At 44.1% G+C, this 19,890-nt stretch overlaps 1 protein-coding gene across 7 annotated transcripts in view; it reads right to left on the minus strand.

The window, feature by feature from the left end:
* Positions 1-18,248, minus strand: part of CREBRF (CREB3 regulatory factor) — an 83,610-nt gene extending 65,362 nt beyond the window's left edge. For 3 of the 7 annotated variants that reach the window (XM_008015313.3, XM_073010522.1, XM_008015311.3), the window contains exon 1: positions 18,118-18,248. The gene's annotated coding sequence lies outside the window, so the exon portion shown is untranslated. Of the gene's footprint in view, positions 1-16,913; positions 17,240-18,117 lie in introns of those variants that run through there. The other 4 variants (XM_073010520.1, XM_008015312.3, XM_073010523.1 and 1 more) reach the window with 3 other exon arrangements.
* Positions 18,249-19,890: the final 1,642 nt, after the last annotated feature.

The following is a 19,890-nucleotide window of genomic DNA, read 5'->3' on the forward strand; positions in this document are numbered from 1 at the left end:
ATATTCACAGTTTGTATCTGTGTAGCTGTTTACAGATTGAAGTACATTTCTATACCCTGTCATTTGATAAAACAACTTGGTGAAGTAACAAGAACCAGTATTTTGATAAAACATCTAGTTAATATAGTCTTGGTATCAGGATAACCACTATCCCCCAGTCCCTGTCCAACCCTTTTACATTAATAAATTAAAAGTACAGCAAGGATAAGAGGTTTGTCCAAGGTCATTCAGTAAATGGATGCCTCCAACCAAACCCATCGTCACAAGACTATCTCTACTCTTAGGGCCTCAAAGATCATTTCTAAAGAACTCCCAGATATACATTTTAAACCTAAACATGTGTATGCATGAGCTCTATCATCTGAGATGTGGGTATCTCCATGTTCATATTCCAATACCTCAGATACAACATGCCATCTCCCCATCCAAACATTCCTATTCTGTCAATAATACTATCACTCTCTGACATTCAGGGATAGAAGGCTGATTTCAGCCTTCATTCTTTAACTTCTTCTCCCCTACTCGCTTTGTTAAATCATACCAATTCTTTTTAACAAAGACATACAGATCACTTACCTTGTACTGCACACAAATGCATGTTTGACTGTGCCCTTCCCTCTTTTTCAACCCTTACTTGGCCCTCATCATCTTATATTTACCATTCTGGTATTTGCCCTACAGTCTTCCTGTCTCTATCCTCCTCTTCCTCTCGAGTTCTTATGCCCCATTTTAAAATTATTCTCATGCCAATAATCCTAGCACTTTGGGAAGCCAAGGCAGGAGGATTAATTGAGGCCAGTAGTTCAAGACCAGTCTTGGAAACATCGTGAGACCCTGTCTCTACAGAAAAAAAAAAAAAAAAAAAAACGTAAAAATTAGCCAGGCAGCCGGGCGCAGTGACTCACGCCTGTAATCCCAGCACTTTGGGAGGCCGAGGCAGGCAGATCACGAGGTCAGGAGATGGAGACCATCCTGGCTAACATGGTGAAACCTTGTCTCTACTAAAAATACAAAAAATTAGCCGGGTATGGTGGCAGGCGCCTGTAGTCCCAGCTACTCGGGAGGCTGAGGCAGGAGAATGGCGTGAACCTGGGAGGCGGAGCTTGCAGTGAGCTGCGATTGCGCCACTGCACTCCAGTCTGGGCAACAAGCCTCCCGGGTGCTGTGGCTCACGCCTGTCATCCCAGCACTTTGGGAGGCCGAGAAGGGCGGATTACGAGGTCAGGAGTTCGAGACCATCCAGGCTAAGACGGTGAAACCTCGTCTCTACTAAACATACAAAAACAAAATTAGCTGGGCATGGTGGCGGGCGCCTGTAGTCCCAGCTACTTGGGAGGCTGAGGTGGGAGAATGCGTGAACCTGGTAGGCGGAGCTTGCAGTGAGCCCAGATTGCGCCACTGCACTCCAACCTGAGCTGGGCGACAGAGTGAGACTCCATCTTTAAAAAAAAAAAAATTGATAAAACAATTAGCCAGGCATGGTGGCACATGCTTATAGTCCCAGCTACTCAGCTGAGGCAGGAGGACGGCTTGAGCTCAGGAGTTCAAGACTGTAGTGAGCTATGATTGTGCCACTGCACTTCAGCCCCAGCAACAGTGTAAGACTCTGTCTCTTACAAAAAAAAAGAAAAGAAAAATTATTTTTAAATAATTATTAAAATTAATGAAAATTATTAAAATAATTTTTGAGACAGGGTCTTGCTCTGTCACCTACACTGGAGTGATGTGGCGTGATCTCAGCTCACTGCAACTTCCACCTTCCAGGCTCAAGCAGCCCTCCCATTTCTGCCTCCTGAGTAGCTGGGAATATAGGCACATGCTACCACGCCTGGCTAATTATTGCATTTTTTTGTAGAGAGGGTTTCACCATGTTGCCCAGACTGGTCTCGAACTCCTGGGCTCAAGCAATCACCTGCCTTGGCCTCCCAAAGTGCTGGGATTACAGGCATGACCCACCACGCTTAGCCTAAAATAATTATTAATATAAGATAAAATTATTCTTTCTAACCTACCACACGTCATATTAACATTGTGCTCCAAAGTCATCAGCAACTCCCACACATTTCTTGGATAATGTCCAAACTACTCAGACCTTAGGCCAGACACAAGTGGCTCACACCTATAATCCCAGCACTTTGGGAGGCTGAGGCAGGAGGATCACTTGAGCCCAGCTGGGCCATATAGCAAGACCTAGTCTCTTAAAAAAAAACAAAAACAAGGCCAGGCACAGTGGCTCACACTGTAATCCCTGCACTTTGGGAGGCTGAGGTGGGTGGATCACCTGAGGTCAGGAGTTTGAGACCAGCCTGGCCAACATGATGAAAAACCCTGTCTCTACTAAAAAAAAAAAAAAAAAAAAAAAAAAAAAAAAAAAAAAAATTGCTGGGCATGGTGGTGCATGCCTGTAATCCCAGCTACTCAGAAGGCTGAGGCAGGAGAATCGTTTGAACTCGGGAGGCAGAGGTTGCAGTGATGCGAGATCGTGCCACTGCACTCCGGCCTGGGCAACAAGAGCGAAACTCCATCTCAAAAAAAAAATATATATATATACACACACATATATATACATATACATATATATACACACACACACACACTCATACACAATGACACTATCTTTCCAACCCTGTCTTCCACTACTCTTCTTTAAAGTCTAATATTAGATTGATTTTACCATTTCCCCTAATCCTCAAGACAGTTACAATCCTACTTCACTCCACTAAAAATTTCCAGTAGTGAGACTCTGACCTTCATACCTTAGCTCATATTTTTCCTCTTCTCTCCTATTCCCTTGCTTCCACTACCAGATTGTGACATCTCTGAGAATGACCATCACATCTCACATCTATTTCACTACAGTGCCAAAAGCAATGCCTTTCCGAGCCGTCATCCACACAAGAGTTGGCTGAAAATGAATGGGAAATCCCCTAAGACCACATGTCCTTCTGGATAAGGAGTCAAAAGTGCGGTGCTCTTCACAATGAGGACATTACAAAAAAGTCAGTCATTCAATATATATTTATTGAGCATCTTTTATGTGCTCCAGAGATCTTAGTTTGTTAAACTGAGTCTTGAACCACTGTAATATCATATAGTAAAAATATGAAAAATTGTACTACTGAATTTTTTTTAATTTCCAAGAAGAGTGATATTTAAATTTTAGTCCATTTTAAAGACCTGATAGAATTATTGTCTAGGGAAAAGAGGATAGAGGAAGAAGTAGAATTAAATTTAATTTAAATCAACTGAATTCAGCTACACAGCAGGAAGATAAATTCACCATATTAAAACAAAATATTTTATGCAGGATATTAAATATTTAAGTTTTAAAGAATCACTTTGTGGCCAGGCGCGGTGGCTCACGCCTGTAATCCCAGAACTTTGGGAGGCCTAGGCGGGCAGATCACGAGGTCAGGAGATCGAGACCATCCTGGCTAACACGGCGAAACCTCATCTCTACTAAAAATACAAAAAATTAGCCGGGCGTGGTGGCAGGCGCCTGTAGTCCCAGCTACTTGGGAGGCTGAGGCAGGAGAATGGCATGAACCTGGGGGGTGGAGCTTGCAGTGAACCAAGATCACGCCACTGCACTCCAGCCTGGGCGACAAAGCGAGACTGTCTCAAAAAAAAAAAAAAAGAATCACTTCGTTTTTCAAGCTGTTCTGCTGAAATCTACAAAATGTTAAAAAGAGAATAGTACAATTAATGGCAGCAGCATAAAAACAGGCAGTGATGCAAGCAAGAATACACTGGAGCACACAGCAGGATTCCAGTGACACCATACATTCTTCACACACTCTAACAACTTTGATGCTGTTGTTAGCAAGGATTTGAGCTCTTCTTCAAAATTCGTTGTAGGGGCAAGGCATGGTGGCTCACTGCCTATAATCCCAGCACTTTGGGAGGCCAAGGCAGACAGACCACTTGAGGTCAGGAGTTCAAGACCAGGCTGGCCAACATGGCGAAACCCTGTCTCTACTGAAAAGACAAAAATTAGCTAGGCGTGGTGGCACACACCTGTAGTCCCAGCTGCTCAGGAGGCTGAGGCATGAAAATCACTTGAACTCAGGAGGTGCAGGTTGCAGTAAGACTAGATCACGCCACTGCATTCCAGCCTAGACTACAGGTTAGATTCTGTCTCAAAAAAAAAAAAAAATTGTTTCCTTCCTCTTTTCTCAGATTTGGCACTGTTTCAAAAGCAGCATGAAATATACTAGAGATAATTTTCAAATTCTCTTCAAATTCCTTCCTACTGTGAAACAGGTTTTACTACCAGCATAAACTATGTAAGAGCCAGTACAGAGGTTATATAAACATGGTTTTGCAGTCATCTCTTTTAACACTGAGAAAAGCTTGGTACCTCTTTGGCTCTAACATTCCTAAAAAGCTTACTTTATGAGGAACAAACTCTAGGTAAAAGGTTATGCATTGGGAATTAATATTTTGAATTTCATGGCCAGGCATGGTGGCTCACGCCTGTAATCCCTGCACTTTGGGAGGCCAAGGTGGGTGAATCACCTGAGGTCAGGAGTTCGAGACTAGCCTGGCCAACACGGTGAAACCCCATCTCTACTAACAATACAAAAATTAGCCAGATGTGGTGGCGCACACTTGTAATCCCAACTATTCAGGAGGCTGAGATGGGGGAATTGTTTGAACCTGGAAGGTGGAGATTAAGGCACTGCACTCCAGTCTGGGTGACAGAGTGAGACTCCGTCTCAAAAAAAAAAAAAAATTAAAAAAAAAAAAAAAAAAAAGATTTTCATTCCAGACTCTCATCTCCCTTACTTTACGTATAAATGCAAGAATTCCCCTTTACTTTGTGGGGATACTGTGATTAACAATAAAACAACATATAAAGTATCTAGCCCTAGCACAAAACAGACACTCAATAAATGGTGGCTATTTTTATTCTCAGATCTATTCCTTGGTATGTGATACTCCTGGGATGTTGCTATTAAGGTATAAAACCAAAGTTAACTCAGAATTCCTTTTTTTTTTTTTTTTTTTTTTTTTTTTTTGAGATGGAGTCTCCCTTTGTCGCCCAGGCTGGAGTGCAGTGGCACGATCTCAGCTCAGTGCAACCTCCGCCTCCCAGGTTCAAGCAATTCTCCTGCCTCAGCCTCCCGAGTAGCTGGGACTACAGATACATGCTGCCACACCCAGCTAATTTTTTTTTTTTTTTTCAGTACTGATGGAGTTTCACTATGTTGCCCAGGCTGGTCTCGAACTCCTGAGCTCAGGCAATTTGCCTGACCCAGCCTCCCAAAGTGCTGGGATTACAGGTGTGAGCCACCATGCCCAGCCCTCTCAGAATCCTAAATTGTCTAAATTCCACATTCCACCAAGCTAGAACCAGGGTGAATATGGGATACTCAGGCAACACAGGACACTTAACACCCTTGCCCCCAGCCTTATGAGGGTGTATGTCAATTATGCAGGTTTAATCAGCAAAAGAATCTCTAGACTTACAAAGTAACTCACAAAGCTCCAAACTAGTCATCTCTATACACAATAAAGAAATGGCAGATAAAGAGGAAAAGGCCTCTTTAGAGAGATTATTGCTCTTTATTGTTCAAACAAATACATATAATTTATTACCTTTTCATAGTTCATTATACTGGCTTCACTAAATGGTTCTAGACAATTTGAGGAAATAGAGTGACATATAATTTATGTGTATATCTGTAATACCTTGCATAGTTTCTAATAAAGAGACACGCAGAGTTTAATCTATACCATATTTGTCTCAAAAGTGTTGAGATAAATCAAACAAGTGAGGCAGATTATTCCAACTGCTGAGAAAACATAGCACTGAATAGAATCAGCAGCCCTTAGAGAAGTACATAGAGTAATCAGAACCTAGTTCCACTCCTCCATCAGGCAGGCAGTATTCTTAATATCCTTCCAATCAGAGGAAAGAATAAAATTTACAGTAACTCGTTAGTTTTTAACTTGGGAATTTTGACAACCAGCAAGTTATTATGTTGGGCTATAAAACTAAGGTAAAAAGGACCTAACAAGTGCACTCTACTGGGAGGATACACATTTTAAAACAGAAGACAAAATCAACTGAAGATTTACAGCTGAGGTCTCAAACTGGACTGCAGCGAGAAAACAATGCCCACAAAATTGTGTTCAGTTGCAAATCAGTTGCATTAGTGTTTTTTAAATTGTAACTGCCAGTATTTAAATTTCACATGAAATTTCATATAAAATTTGATGTCTGATCTCAAATACTACTCTTTTGGGGGAAAAAATTAGACGTTGGGTACATATTCCCAGAAAGATGATCACTTGAAGTAAAGAAAGAGATCTCCTCCTTAAATTGGCCTGTGCTCTTTAGCTTGCTTGGATCTCCAGCCTGTCCCATTTTACAGATGATAAATCTAAGCTGAAAGATGCTCAAAACCACAGAACTAGCAAAATGCCTATTTGTGAATGCTGGGGGTTCACTCTTGACAGCCCTGCAACTCAACTTCCAAATAAAATGTAATTAATGTTAAAAGAGAGGTATCTAAAAGACTTGTACATGAATACTTAAAGCCATTTTAGTTATAATAGCCTAAAATCTGGAAGCAATGCAGATGTCTATCAACTGGTAAACAGATAAATTGTGGTATGTCCATACAATAACAAAGGCTCAGGCCCAGCACGGTGGCTCAGGGTAAGAAAGGTTGCTCACACCTGTAATCCCAGCACTTTGGGAGGCTGAGGCAGGAGGACTGCTTGCAACCAAAAGTTCCAGACCAGTCTGGGAAACATGACAAAACCCCATCTCCACAAAAAATCAAAAATTAGTCGGGCATGATGATGACACCTGTAGTCCCAGACACTCATGAGGCTGGAGGATCACTCTAGCCCAGGAGGTCAAGGATACAATGAGCCATTATCATGCCACTGCACTCAGCCTGGGCAACAGAATGAAACCGTCTCAAAAAGAAGAAAACAAACAAACAAAAAGACTCAACGAATACACAACACAATATGAATATCTCAAAATCACTGTTAACTAAAAGAAGTCAGACTCAAAAGACAACACATTATACCAAAAGATTTATATGAAATTCCAGAGAAGACAAAACAATAGTGATACAAAGCAAATCAGTGACTGGAGCCAAGGGTGAGGGCAGGAGAACTGAATGAAAGGGGCATGAGGAACTTTCTATGGTGATAAAAATGATGGAGATATAACAGTGGTTAGATGACACCATGTATTTGTCAAAACTCAAAATTGGTTGAATTTTCTTTTACATAAATTATAACTCAATAAAGCTGAATTTTAAAAAGAGGTGTTAAGAAAATAATAGAAAACTACCGAGAAGAGTACTACCTGGGAAAGTTTGGGAAAGCTTTAGGGAAAAGGTGAATTGGACTTTGTTATAGAACAATTTGTAGGTGCATAAGAAATAGAAAACAGGGCACACGGGCAGTCACATTCTACATTCTGGCCTTTGAAGAAGTAGCATCTTTGAATACAAGGGAAAACGTTTCATAAAAAGAAATTCATAAAAATGGATAATTAAGTCTTTGGACAGGTATCAAAAGGAGTTGATGTTACAAGATTTCCCAAGAGGGAGTCAATTTATATGCTATTTACATGCAAAATAAGCAGATAGTGTGGAAGAATTTATTTTGCTTTGCTTTTAAATAAAACATAATGAGAGGTGGCACACACCTGCAGCCTGAGCTACTCAGGAGGCTGAGATGTGATTGTTTGACACCAGGAGTTTCAGGCCCGCTTGGGCAACACAGCAAAACCCCACCTCAAAAAAATAAAAAATAAATAAAGCAAATAAAACATAAAGGTAGGAGCAAAGAGAAACCCAAAGGGGCCGGGTGCGGTTGCTCACGCCTGTCAGCGCACATTTTGGGAGGCCAAGGGATGGCTTGAGCCCTGGAATTTAAGACCAGCCTGGGCAATGTGGGGAGACCCTGTCTCTACAAAACAAATTAGCTGGGCATGGTGGCACACACGTGTAGTCTCAGCTACTCCTGAGGCTGAGGTGGGAGGATCACTTGAACCCAAGGTCAAGGGTGCAGTGAGCCATGACTATGCCACTGCACGATCCTGTCTAAAAAAAAAAAAAAAAAGAAGAAAGAAGGAAAGAAGGAAGGAAGGAAGGAAGGAAGGAAGGAAGGAAGGAAGGAAGGAAGGAAGGAGAGAAAAGAAATATAACCCAAAGGGAATAAAGAGAGAGAGGGAGGGAGGGTGGGAGGTGAAATAAAGGCAAGAAACAAATAGAGTCAGAATGAAAGGTACCTTAGTACCAACACATTAGAAAAGGTGGGACTAAAAGAAAAATGAAACACTACGGGAAAAGACAAATCAACCAAAGTCAGAGGTACAGGGAGCTACAGAGAAGAGACTGGAGACCTGACAGCATAGAACAGACTGAAGAGAATTAGAGGACAAAGTGAAAGCAAAAACAGCTATTTCCTCCTAAATCTTACAAATCAGTTTCCTCCTCTTCCATTCTCCCTCCCACCTCTGCCTTAGCTCAAACCATCTCATACCCAACCCCACACTACACATCTTTTATATTTCAACTGTACTAGAATGCTTCCTTCACTAATCTTCAAAACTAAGTTCAAACACCACTTTTTCTATGAATATTCAGCTTTCCCCAGGCAGAGTCAGCAGTCCTTCCATATTTCAGAACATTTTGTTCTGAAAAACCATCGTAACATTGGGTTGCAATGTGTATTTCCTCTCCTAGTCTGTGGGCAACTCTAGTAGAGGATTCAAAGGTAAAGATGAAAACCTTACTAAAAAGCAGTTCAAAAACTGTACAGCTGGGTACAGTGGCTCACACCTGTAACCCCAACACTTTGGGAGGCTGATGTAGGAGGGTCACTTGAGTTCAGGAGTTCAAGACCAGCCTGGGCAACACAGTAAAACTCTCTCTTTACAAAGAATTTTTTAAATTAGCCAGGTGGGCCAGGCGCGGTGGCTCACACCTGTAATCCCAGCACTTTGGGAGGCCAAGGCGGGTGGATCACCTGGCGTGGAAAGTTCAAGACCAGCCTGACCAACATGGAGAAACCTCAACTCTACTAAAAATACAAAATTAGTTGGGCATGGTGATGCATCCCAGTAATCCCAGCTAGTTGGAAGGCTGAGGCAGGAGACTCGCTTGAACCTGGGAGGTGGAGGTTGCAGTGAACCAAGAGTGTGCCATTGCACTCCAGCCTGGGTGACAAAGCAAGACTCTGTCTCAAAAAAAAAAAAAAAAATTAGCCAGGTGTGGTGGTGCGCACCTGTAGTCCCAGATACTCAGGAGGCTCAGGAGACTGAGGCAGGATGATTGCTTGAGCCTGGAAAGTCAACGCTGCAGTGAGCCATGATCGTGCCCCTGCACTTCAGCCTGGGTGACAGAGCAAGAACCTGTCTCAAAAAACAACAAAAACTGCACAAGTCCACTTCATTTATACTACACCAGTAGGATGCTAGAAGCCTTGCTGTTTTAAGGAACTCTACAGTGAATATTTTCAAAAGTACATCCACCCTACCCCTAATTCCTCCCCCCGCATATCATCAAAGACCTTTTTAAATGTTTTATTTTTGTAATGCTTTAAATTTTTCAGTAAATGACTAACCTATAATAGAAAAGGCAGCAATTCCATCAGCAGCCAAAAAAGAAACTGCTTGTATAAAAGGAGCACCTCAAACCCTCAGGACAAAACATTACACTGAAGAAAACAAATGCACAACAGGAATCTAAAAAAAAAAAACTGGAAGGCAAAAAAAAAAAAAACAAAAAAAAAAAACCAGCAAGCTTTACTATCACACTAGTCTTCAAGAAAAAAAATTTTAGGCCAATGCATTGGCTTACGCCTGTAATCCCAGTACTTTGGGAGGCCGAGGCGGGCAGATGACTTGAGGTCAGGAGTTCGAGACCAGCCTGGCCAACATGGTGAAACCCTGACTCTACTAAAAATATAAAAATTAGCTGGGCATGGTGGCAGATGCCTGTAGTCCCAGTTACTTGGGAGGCTGAGGCAGGGGAATTGCTTGAACCCAGGATGCGAAGGTTGCAGTGAGCAGAGATCGCGCCACTGCACTCTAGCCTGGTTGACAGAGTGAGACTCTTGTCTCAAAAAAAAAATTAAAAAAAAACAAGAAAAAAATATTTTTTAATTAAGAAATTAAAAAATAAGAAAAAGAAATCAGCAGGCCAGGCACAGTGGCTCACGCCTGTAATCTCAGCACTTTGAGAGGTGAAGGCGGGTGGATCACCTGAGGTCAGGAGTTCAAGACCAGCCTGGCCAACATGGCGAAACCCCATTTCTACTAAAAATACAAAAAAATTAGCTGAGTGTGGTGACGTGCTCCTGTAATACCAGCTACTCAGGAGGCTGAGACAAGAAAATTGCTTGAACCCAGGGAGGAGGAGGTAGCAGTGAGCCGAGATCGCACCACTGCACTCCAGCCTGGGTGAAAGAGACTCCGTCTCAAAAAAAAAAAAAGAGAAAAAGAAAACAGCAAATTTGTGAGGCTTTCATAGGAAATTCTCAAAATCAATAATACCCAAAAGATATAAAAGTGGTTTTGGTGTTGAAAGGACAGAGTGGAGGATGATTTAAGTTGCCAAGAGTAAGTAGGGAAAGCAGTAGTTTAGAAAGCTGTTTAGGAAGGAGAGTTACAACATAGACTTTGGAGGAAAGGTCATAAATTGGTAAAAATGCATATAAGGCTTGGCTGGTGATACCATTGCCACACCCTGCATCAAACTCGCTCCAAATCCTAGCCTACCCCACAAAGTTGAGTCAGCCTTATTAGCAAGAATGATTTTACAGTGCCCCCCTAAAAAAAAAAAAAGATCCTACTATGCAGATGAAAAATTATCCCAAACCTACATGAAATAAGAGATTCCATCCATATTTGCCAAATAGGACAAATCCAAAGAACAAAGCACAACTTTTTTTTTTTTAATACCTGCAAGGAATATTCAACAAGTCTAACTAATGGAGTTCATCTGAAAACAAATTAACAAAGGAATTAAAGAGATTTTTAAACATCATCAAAATAGCTTCTCTAAAAACTTTCTTAAAAGAACGGATCAGTTTTAGAATGAAGGCTTTTTGTTTGAACAGATGGTGATTAATTCCTCCCTTCTAACTAAGAAAAGCCCAACATCTCTAATAGTAGACTTTATTACTTACCAGATAAGCAGTTCTTAGCAATGCATGCATTCATTTAAACAGTTCAAGAGCACTAAAAGGTATCAGGCACAGTGTGAGGCAGTGAATATACAGAAATAAAACACAGACTCCGACCTCAAGGAGCTCACAGTTTAATAAGAAGACAAATAAGCCAAGAGAAAATCGAATCCAGATTTGAGAAGTGGTTTCAAGCAGCCCAAAATATTAGCATATTCAAAGTACAAGAGTTTAAGAATATAGTAACTAAAAATTTCCCAGTATCCCCTTGTGAGATGGAAAACATCATTAATCCCTACCACTACAAATTAATAAACTGAGATTATCTGTAGTCATCCAGCCAGAACCTAGGCTAGCTAGAACTAGAAACAAGATTGCAGGCCACATGTTTTTCAGTTCATAAAGGTCAATATATTCTCTTTTCTAAACTTTTATGCTTCCACTTGAAATCCAGTTCAAGTCAACAAAAATGGTGAAATATTACATTAAAAACAAAGCAAAAGCTATCAAAAAAATTTAAGTATTTGCCAGTTATATTTTTAGATTATGGCATCTCTGCTTCACTAGGCACTTAGCACCACTTGACATTTTCCCCGAAAAAAGAGAGGAGGTAACCTGTACCTTTTGGGCCTGGAAAAATCATCCTTCTCTCTTTAATTCTTCAAGCATGTCAGGCAATAAGCACTCAATGTCTTCATAGCTTCTAAGTTAACTGTGTATTTAAATATAAGAACATGTGTTGACTATTTACGTGACTATCATCTCTTGAAACAGCCAGTTTTGTTAAGGATTATATGCTAAATGTGCTTGGAAACCTCAAGACAACCATATCCTGAATATATCTTACGGCCAAAGTTTTTTCAATCAGAATGTGTCTCTAAAATCAACAAGATTTGTACCAATATTTACTTTAAACAGCTTTTCAAGAAAACATTTATATGTAAATAAAGTAAAAATACAAAATACAATGTTGCCATATGCTCTTGTACTAAAAATTCTTCAAGGCAGGAGATGTGTACAATCTACAAATGCTCAAATTTACCTAAAGTGTCTATTTGTATATTCTGAAATACCTTAACATCTAAGTACTTAAAGCTCAATGACTGGGCCGGGGGTGGTGGCTCACCCCTATAATCCCAGCACTGTGGGAGGCCGAGGCAGGCAGATCACGAAGTCAGGAGATTGAGACCAGCCGGACCAACACAGTGAAACTCCATCTCTACTAAAAATACGAAAATTAGCTGGGCGCAATGGCAGGCGCCTGTAATCCCAGCTACTTGGAAGGCTGAGGCAGGAGAATCACTTGAATCTGGGAGGCGGAGGTTGCAGTGAGCCGAGATCTTGCGACTACACTCCAGCCTAGGGGACAGAACTAGACTCCGTCTCAAAAAACAAACAAACAAAAAAAACCTCAGTGACTGATGTCTTACAACAGGGGTTGACAAAACTATAGCCGTGGAAGCACAAATAGAGGCACAGCCTGATCTTGTAAATAAAGTTTTATTGGAATACAGCCCAAAAATATGCAGAACATATTTTCTACAGCTGTTTTCATGCTACAGATTGCAAAGTTGAGTAGTTGTGGAAGAGACTATAAGGCTGAAAAAGCCTAAATATTAACTATTTGATCCTGTACAAAAAAAAAGTCTGTCAACTCTTGTCTTAAAATAATCAGAACCAATTATCTGACAAATTTATGTCTAGTCTAAGAGTTTATCTATCCCGAAATGAGCTACTGAATATGGTGAAAGTGTCAGTGAATTGTTTCTCAAAAAAATCCAAGTTCAACCCTGCAAGGATTTATTTCAAAATCACAAAACTGGGGTGGGGGGGGCACAGTGGCTCATACCTGTAATCCCAGCACCTTGGGAGGCCACTGCAGGCGGATCATTTAAGATCAGGAGTTCAAGACCAGCCTGGCCAACTTGGTGAAACTCTGTCTCTACTGAAAATACAAAAATCAGCTGGGCATAGCAGGGCACGCCTGTAATCCTAGCTATTCAGGAGGCTGAGGCAGAATAATCGCTTGAACCCAGGAAACGGAGGTTGCAGTGGGCCAGGATCATGCCACCACACTCCAGCCTGGGCGACGGAGTTAGACTCCGTTTCAAAAATATATATATATGGGCCGGGCGCGGTGGCTCAACCCTGTAATCCCAGCACTTTGGGAGGCCGAGACGGGCGGATCACGAGGTCAGGAGATCGAGACCATCTTGGCTAACACGGTGAAACCTCGTCTCTACTAAAAAATACAAAAAACTAGCCGGGCGAGGTGGTGGGCGCCTGTAGTCCCAGCTACTCGGGAGGCTGAGGCAAGAGAATGGCGTAAACCCAGGAGGCAGAGCTTGCAGAGAGCTGAGATCCGGCCACTGCACTCCAGCCTGGGCGACAGAGCGAGACTCCGTCTCAAAAAAAAATATATATATATATACACATATATATATGTATTTTTTAAATATATACATAAATGCCGATCTTGACCGAAAATTAAGCTTTAAAAGCAAACAGTGATTTTAGCTCTTTATCTTTTAAAAACTGAGTTACATTAATAGAATCAATACACAAACTTACTGTACTCGTCACTTGTATTTAGTTAACCACCACCAGGAACCATGCTAGTTATTCCTTTACTTCTCACACTAGTATCCTAGAACCCACACACATCCACTCTGTAAACTAAGTAGAACATTGTCTATATAAAAGTTTGCTTTCACCTGCCATGACAGACAGAGAATGATGGTAAATCGAGCATCCAGACTCTCTTCTGGAAGTATTTAACCTCTTCTATGTTTATGAACATAAAAATCCCAAAGCTGATATACCAGTCATATGAAGGAATTATACCCAAGTAAGTTCTATTGCATCTATTTGCCATTCTCAGAATAAGAGAGCATTATATAAGCAATGCTAATTGATTGACTTTATCGACCAATGCAACAATGAAAACTGCCTGGAATATTCTAGGTATCAATGAAAATTCTAGGTATCAATAAAGTTTTTATTTTAATTTTCACTATACTTCTCTGTTAAACTAGGGCATTGTAAGGGCTAAGGTTTCAAAAGCAACACAATGCCACCTCATAAAATAAGAACTGACAGGCCAGGCGTGGTGGCTCACGCCTGTAATCTTTGCGAGGCCAAGGCGGGCAGATCACCTGAGGTGAGGAGTTCAAGACCAGCCTGGCCAACATGGTGAAACCCCGTCTCTACTAAAAATACAAAATTAGCCGGGTGTGGTGGCGGGCACCTGTAATCCCAGCTATTCGGGAGGCTACGCAGAATTGCTTGAACCGGGGAGGCAGAGATTGCAGTGAGCCGAGATCTTCCCACTGCACTCCCGCCTGGGTGACAAGAGCAAAACTCGGAAAAAAAAAAAAAGAAAAGAAAAATAAGAACTGGTAAATAAGCTAATACCCTTATTGACCCCAAAAGTTATACTTAACAACTCAAGTTTATCAAATCATCAGGGATGTTTTTATGTATCATTAGTAACAGAACTGAGTTAGTCATGCCAAAGAACTACAAAAATTGATGAATCAGGCCAGGCGCAGTAGCTCACGCCTGTAATCCCAGCACTTTGGAAGCCGAGGTGGGTGGATCACCTGAGGCCAGAAGTTCAAGACCAGCCTGACCAGCATGGTGAAACCCCGTCTCTATTAAAAATACAAAAAATTAGCTGGGTATGGTGGCACGCACCTGTAGTCCCAGCTACTGGGGAGGGTGAGGCAGGAGAATTGCTTGAAACCAGGAGGCGGATATTGCAGTGAGCCGAGATCTTCCCGCTGCACTCCAGCCTGGGCGACAAGAGGGAAACTCCGTCTCCAAAAAAAAAAAAAAAAGAAGAAAGAAAAAAATAAGAACTGATAAATAAGCTAATACCCTTATTGACCGCAAAAGTTATACTTAAGAATTCAAGTTTATCAAATAATCAGGGATGTTTTCATGTATCGTTATTAACAGAACCGAGTCAGTCATGCCAAAGAACTACAAAAACTGATGAATCAGGCCAGGCGCAGTAGCTCACACCTGTAATCCCAGCACTTTGGAAGCCGAGATGGGTGGATCACCTGAGGCCAGAGGTTCGAGACTAGCCTGACCAGCATGGTGAAACTCCGTCTCTATTAAAAATACACGCCAGGCGCAGTGGCTCACGCCTGTAATCGCAGCACTTTGGGAGGCTGAGGCGGGCGGATCACAAGGTCAGGAGATGGAGACCATCCTGGCTAACACGGTGAAACCCCGTCTCTACTAAAAAATACAAAAAAAAATTAGCTGGGCGTGGCAGCGGGCGCCTGTAGTTCTAGCTACTCAGGAGGCTGAGGCAGGAGAATGGCATGAACCTGGAAGGCGGAGCTTGCAGTGAGCCGACATCGCGCCACTACACTCCAGCCTGGGCGACAGAGCGAGACTCTGTCTCTAAAAAAAAAATAAAATAAAATACAAAAAAATTAGCCGGGCATGGTGGCACGCACCTGTAGTCCCAGCTACTGGGGAGGCTGACGCAGGAGAATTGCCTGAACCCGGCAGGCAGAGGTTGCAGTGAGCCGAGATCGTGCCACTGCACTCCAGACTGGGCGACAAAGGGAGACTCCATCTCAAAAAAAAAAAAAAAAGCCTGGGCGCGGTGGCTTACGCCTGTAATCCCAGCACTTTGGGAGACCGAAGCAGCTGGATCACGAGATTCGGAGATCAAGACCATCCTGGCTACCACGGTGAAACCGCGTCTCTACTAAAAATACAAAAGAATTAGCCGGGCGTGATGGTGGGCGCCTGTATTCCCAGCTACTCCAGAGGCTGAGGCAGGAGAATGGTGTGAACCCGGGAGGTGGAGCTTGCAGTGAGCCAAGATGGCGCCACTGCACTCCAGCCTGGGCGTGAGCGAGAATCCGTCTCAAAAAAAAAAAAAAAAAAAAAATTGATGAATCATTTACCAATTATTCTTTTTCTCCAGCTAATAAAATAGAAGATAAAGCAAATTCTTAATACAGCTAACTCTTGATTGGCCCCTGCACGATCTATCCAAGGCATGTTCCTACGCCTAAGTACTTAACCAAAGATGCATCAATAGTTTGGTACCATTGACAATACCAACGTAGCCACAGGTTGTAATCCGATGTAAACACAAGCCTAAATTAAGCATTTAACAAGGCCAAAAGGATGCCAAAATAATCATAATACAATTAGATTAAAATAAGTTATTTTCAAATTATTCACACCATTTTCCCCTGCCTCTGGTGTATATCCTAGCTATTTTGGATTAAAAGATTAAAGATATTTAAAAGTACAATCAAGTGACAACTAGTTTACGACAGATCACAAGATTTACACAGAAGTCTTGTTTTCTGCTTTTTTTTAAAAAAAAAAAAAAAAAAAAAAAAAAGGAAAACAAATTCCAGGCCTTGATCCTATTTTTCACCTGCAGGGTATTCGCAAGAGAAAGTCCTAAAGAACCTTCGAAACTAAATAACTTTCTCTGGGCTGTTTTCTCAAGAAGCTGATTAATGTGAGCTACCAACTTATGTTAGCAAGAGGAGCAAATTACTACTAAGACTAGGACAAGCACGGGGCCTAATCTTTAAAAGGCATCCTGATGGCGGGGGTGGAGAGAAACCCCGCCCAGCCCTCAACTTTCTCAGCTTTTCTAGTCCCGTTTTCTTTTATAAAATTGAGAAAAGCAAAACTTCCCCCTCACTCCCTGTCTCTTATCTGAGGCCTGGTACAGAAATTCAGACCGCTATTTATCCAAGTACCTCCTTAAGGTAGTCTTAAGGCTCAAGCCAGCTCAGAAACGGCAGAAAGATTTGCTTTCTTGGGTTAACAGGAGGGCGATTACAGGGTTTGGCGGCCAGGTTTGTCAGGAAGCATAGGGCCAAGAAAGAGGGAGAATCCAGAGACTGAGCTCCATCTAGTCCCAGGAACCACCCCCAGGGGAGGCTTGACTGCCCTCGGTACTTCCCTGCCTCCTCAGCTCGTGTGAGGAGAAAGGCGGGTCGGGGTCAGGCTCCCCTGAGCTACTTCCTGGTCCGATCGGACTCGCCTTCGGACACCCGAAACACCCCCGGCCCGGCTCCCTCGCCCTTTGCCCTGTCTCCTCCCCTCTCAGTGACCCACCACCACTGGTCCCCTCCCATCTAACATGGCCGCCCCGCCCGGCCCACCTCCGGCACAGCCTAACCAGTTGGTGGCCCCCGCGGCACCGCCTCCCCCACGCCCATTGGTGCAGAAGTCTCCATCAGCCCGGTCCATTGGACGCCAGGCCTGCCACTCAGCTCCGAGGGCTCCGCCCCTGAGCCGCTTCAAGCTGCTTTGAGAAGACATATAAACAAATCCCGGGAGGGAGGCCCCTCTCGCCCGTCGCCTCCGAGGCGGGGACAGAAGGGGGAGCGGCTACCCCCGAGACGCCCTGCTTGGACCCCCCTACCCCCAGCCCGCGCCTCCTCATCTCCTGCCAGCCTGGCTCCAACCTCCGCGGCCCCGGCCCTTCCTCACACGCCCCTCTCTCCCCTCCTCCCCCGCCAGTCTCGCCTCCCCTCCCCTCTCGGGCCCCTCCCACCCGCTCTCTTCTCTGACAGGCCGACTGCCGGCAGCAGCGGCCCCGGGCTCGGAGGCAGCGGGGAAGGGCCGGGCGGCCCGGCAGGACGGACGCCCGGCGCTGCCCACCCCCGGCCTAACCTACTGCCCGCCCGCGTGTCCCATCTACCGCCGCCCCGCGCTTTTATGTAACCGTCCCGGGCCGGGGGTGGGGGAGGGGAGCGGAGCCCCCGTGACCCGCAGGCGGTGGCCTAAGGCCCGCGCGCCCTCGCACTCGGCCGTGGTCCCGGCCCCCGCCCCGCGCCGCCCCGGCCCAGAGCCCCAGCGCTGCTGCCGCCTAGGCAAGCGGCCCTCTGTCCCCCGCTCCGCTCGTCCCCCAGCCCAGGCCCCTGGGGGCTCCGGGCAGCGGGTGGCGGCGCTCACCTGTGGGTGTAGGGGCGGCTCAGGGACTGGGTCCGGTTCCGCTGCAGGGGCCACGGCCCCTCTCCATGCTGCCTCGGGTTTGTTTTGTTTATGTCCTTCCTGACGGGTTCCCGGAAATCGCGTGACTCGCCCCCCTCACGTGGGCCGCGGCGAGGAGGAGGAGGGAGGCGGGGGCCCGCCGGCCTCGGGCCAATCGCGAGGCGTTCCACAGCCCGGCCAATCAGGGGCTGGGTCCGGCCGGGCACCCCTGTCACGTGTCGCCGGAGGGGCGGGTTGCCGGGAAAAACCAGGAAGAGAGGGCGGAGCGGGGGCTCGGCGCCGGCCTCTGCAGTGTGGGCGGGGACGTCTCCGATACCCGGCAGCACGCCCAGGTTGGGAGAGGATGTTCCTTTTACAAAGGCTTGAAATCCAGCGTTTTATCAGATCTCAGTACTGCGCTGTGAGGTCTGAGGTGTCCGTTTGCCCATTTTGTAGTTTAAGTGCGCTGAAACTTGAAGTAACTAACTTCATTAGTAGGGGGATTGTATCGATGACCTGGGTAATGGACCGCCTCCCCATCTGAACGTCTTAATTAAGTGAGAGACAAAGCTTACCTTTTGTCGTTCGTTCATTCATTCACCGACTCAATATTTAGCACGAATTCCGAGACACAGGGATCAATCAGACTGCGTGCACCTTTGAAGAGAGAGACCCGTATACGACTGCACGAACAGAATGCCGCTATTACAGAAGTGCCTAGACGAGCCTCCGTGACACACGGTCCTGAGGTTTTCTTGCACTTCCTGATCCTCTTAATAACAACAGCGTCCCTTTATTGAACGAGTACTATATGGTGGGGTTACCGTCTCAATTAGTTTTCCCTGCAAGCACATGCAGTAGTAATATATCCATTTTTCAGACAGGAAAATTAAGGCTGAGAGGAGTTAAGTCGCTTGCCGGAGGTCAGGCAGCTAGTAAGTGAACTAGCTAGGGCTGGAGCCCTTGTCTTTTATCACAGCCTATTCTTCCAGATGCTTTTTATACATCTTAAAGGCACGGAATTGATACGAACACACAACAGAAATTTGATTTTAGTAAGCACAGGGAAAGGAGGATTGGGGAATAAAGACGCCTGCCCAGGTTTCTGTCAGGAGGAATCGCCTTTGAAAATGTGACTCCCTTTTGCACAGATTTTGAGAAGTAGTATAGTGTCGTTGTCAAAACCATGGACTTTGGAATCAAAAAGACGCACAGATCATAATCATCAGGAGAGCAGGGACTGGGCAGTGTTTATCCTGTACCTTCCATGCCTGGCACATAGGCGGTCATTGCACACTGGTTGAATGAATAGTCTGGATTTGCATGCTTGTCTCACCACGTGTAAAGCAACACAAATTAACCTCTGTGAAGCTCAATTTCCTCCTCCGTTAGTACTTTCTGGGGTTGATATGAGAACTAAGTGAAATAATTCATATAAAGCACTTATCAGAGTGCCTGGCATATAGTAAGCACTTAATGAATAGTTGAATTATTAAATTGTTTAAGGGCATCATTTAGAAGATGTACTGTAGACTAAATAGCAAGTACAGATAACTTTAGACTTTAGCAGGTTAACAGCCACTAAAATAATACTTCTGTACACAAAATGAATAGATAGCTATATGTAGATACCTAACAGGAAAGTAAAAGCATAAATCTCTGTAGCCACCACAATACCAACCACATAGTAGGGCCTCCATGCCCAATGAAGGAATGAGGATTTCCCCTACTGCACAGTGAGTACCTGGATTATAA

This window comes from Chlorocebus sabaeus, chromosome 23 (genome assembly GCF_047675955.1).
Source record: "Chlorocebus sabaeus isolate Y175 chromosome 23, mChlSab1.0.hap1, whole genome shotgun sequence".
Classification (NCBI taxonomy): domain Eukaryota; kingdom Metazoa; phylum Chordata; class Mammalia; order Primates; family Cercopithecidae; genus Chlorocebus; species Chlorocebus sabaeus.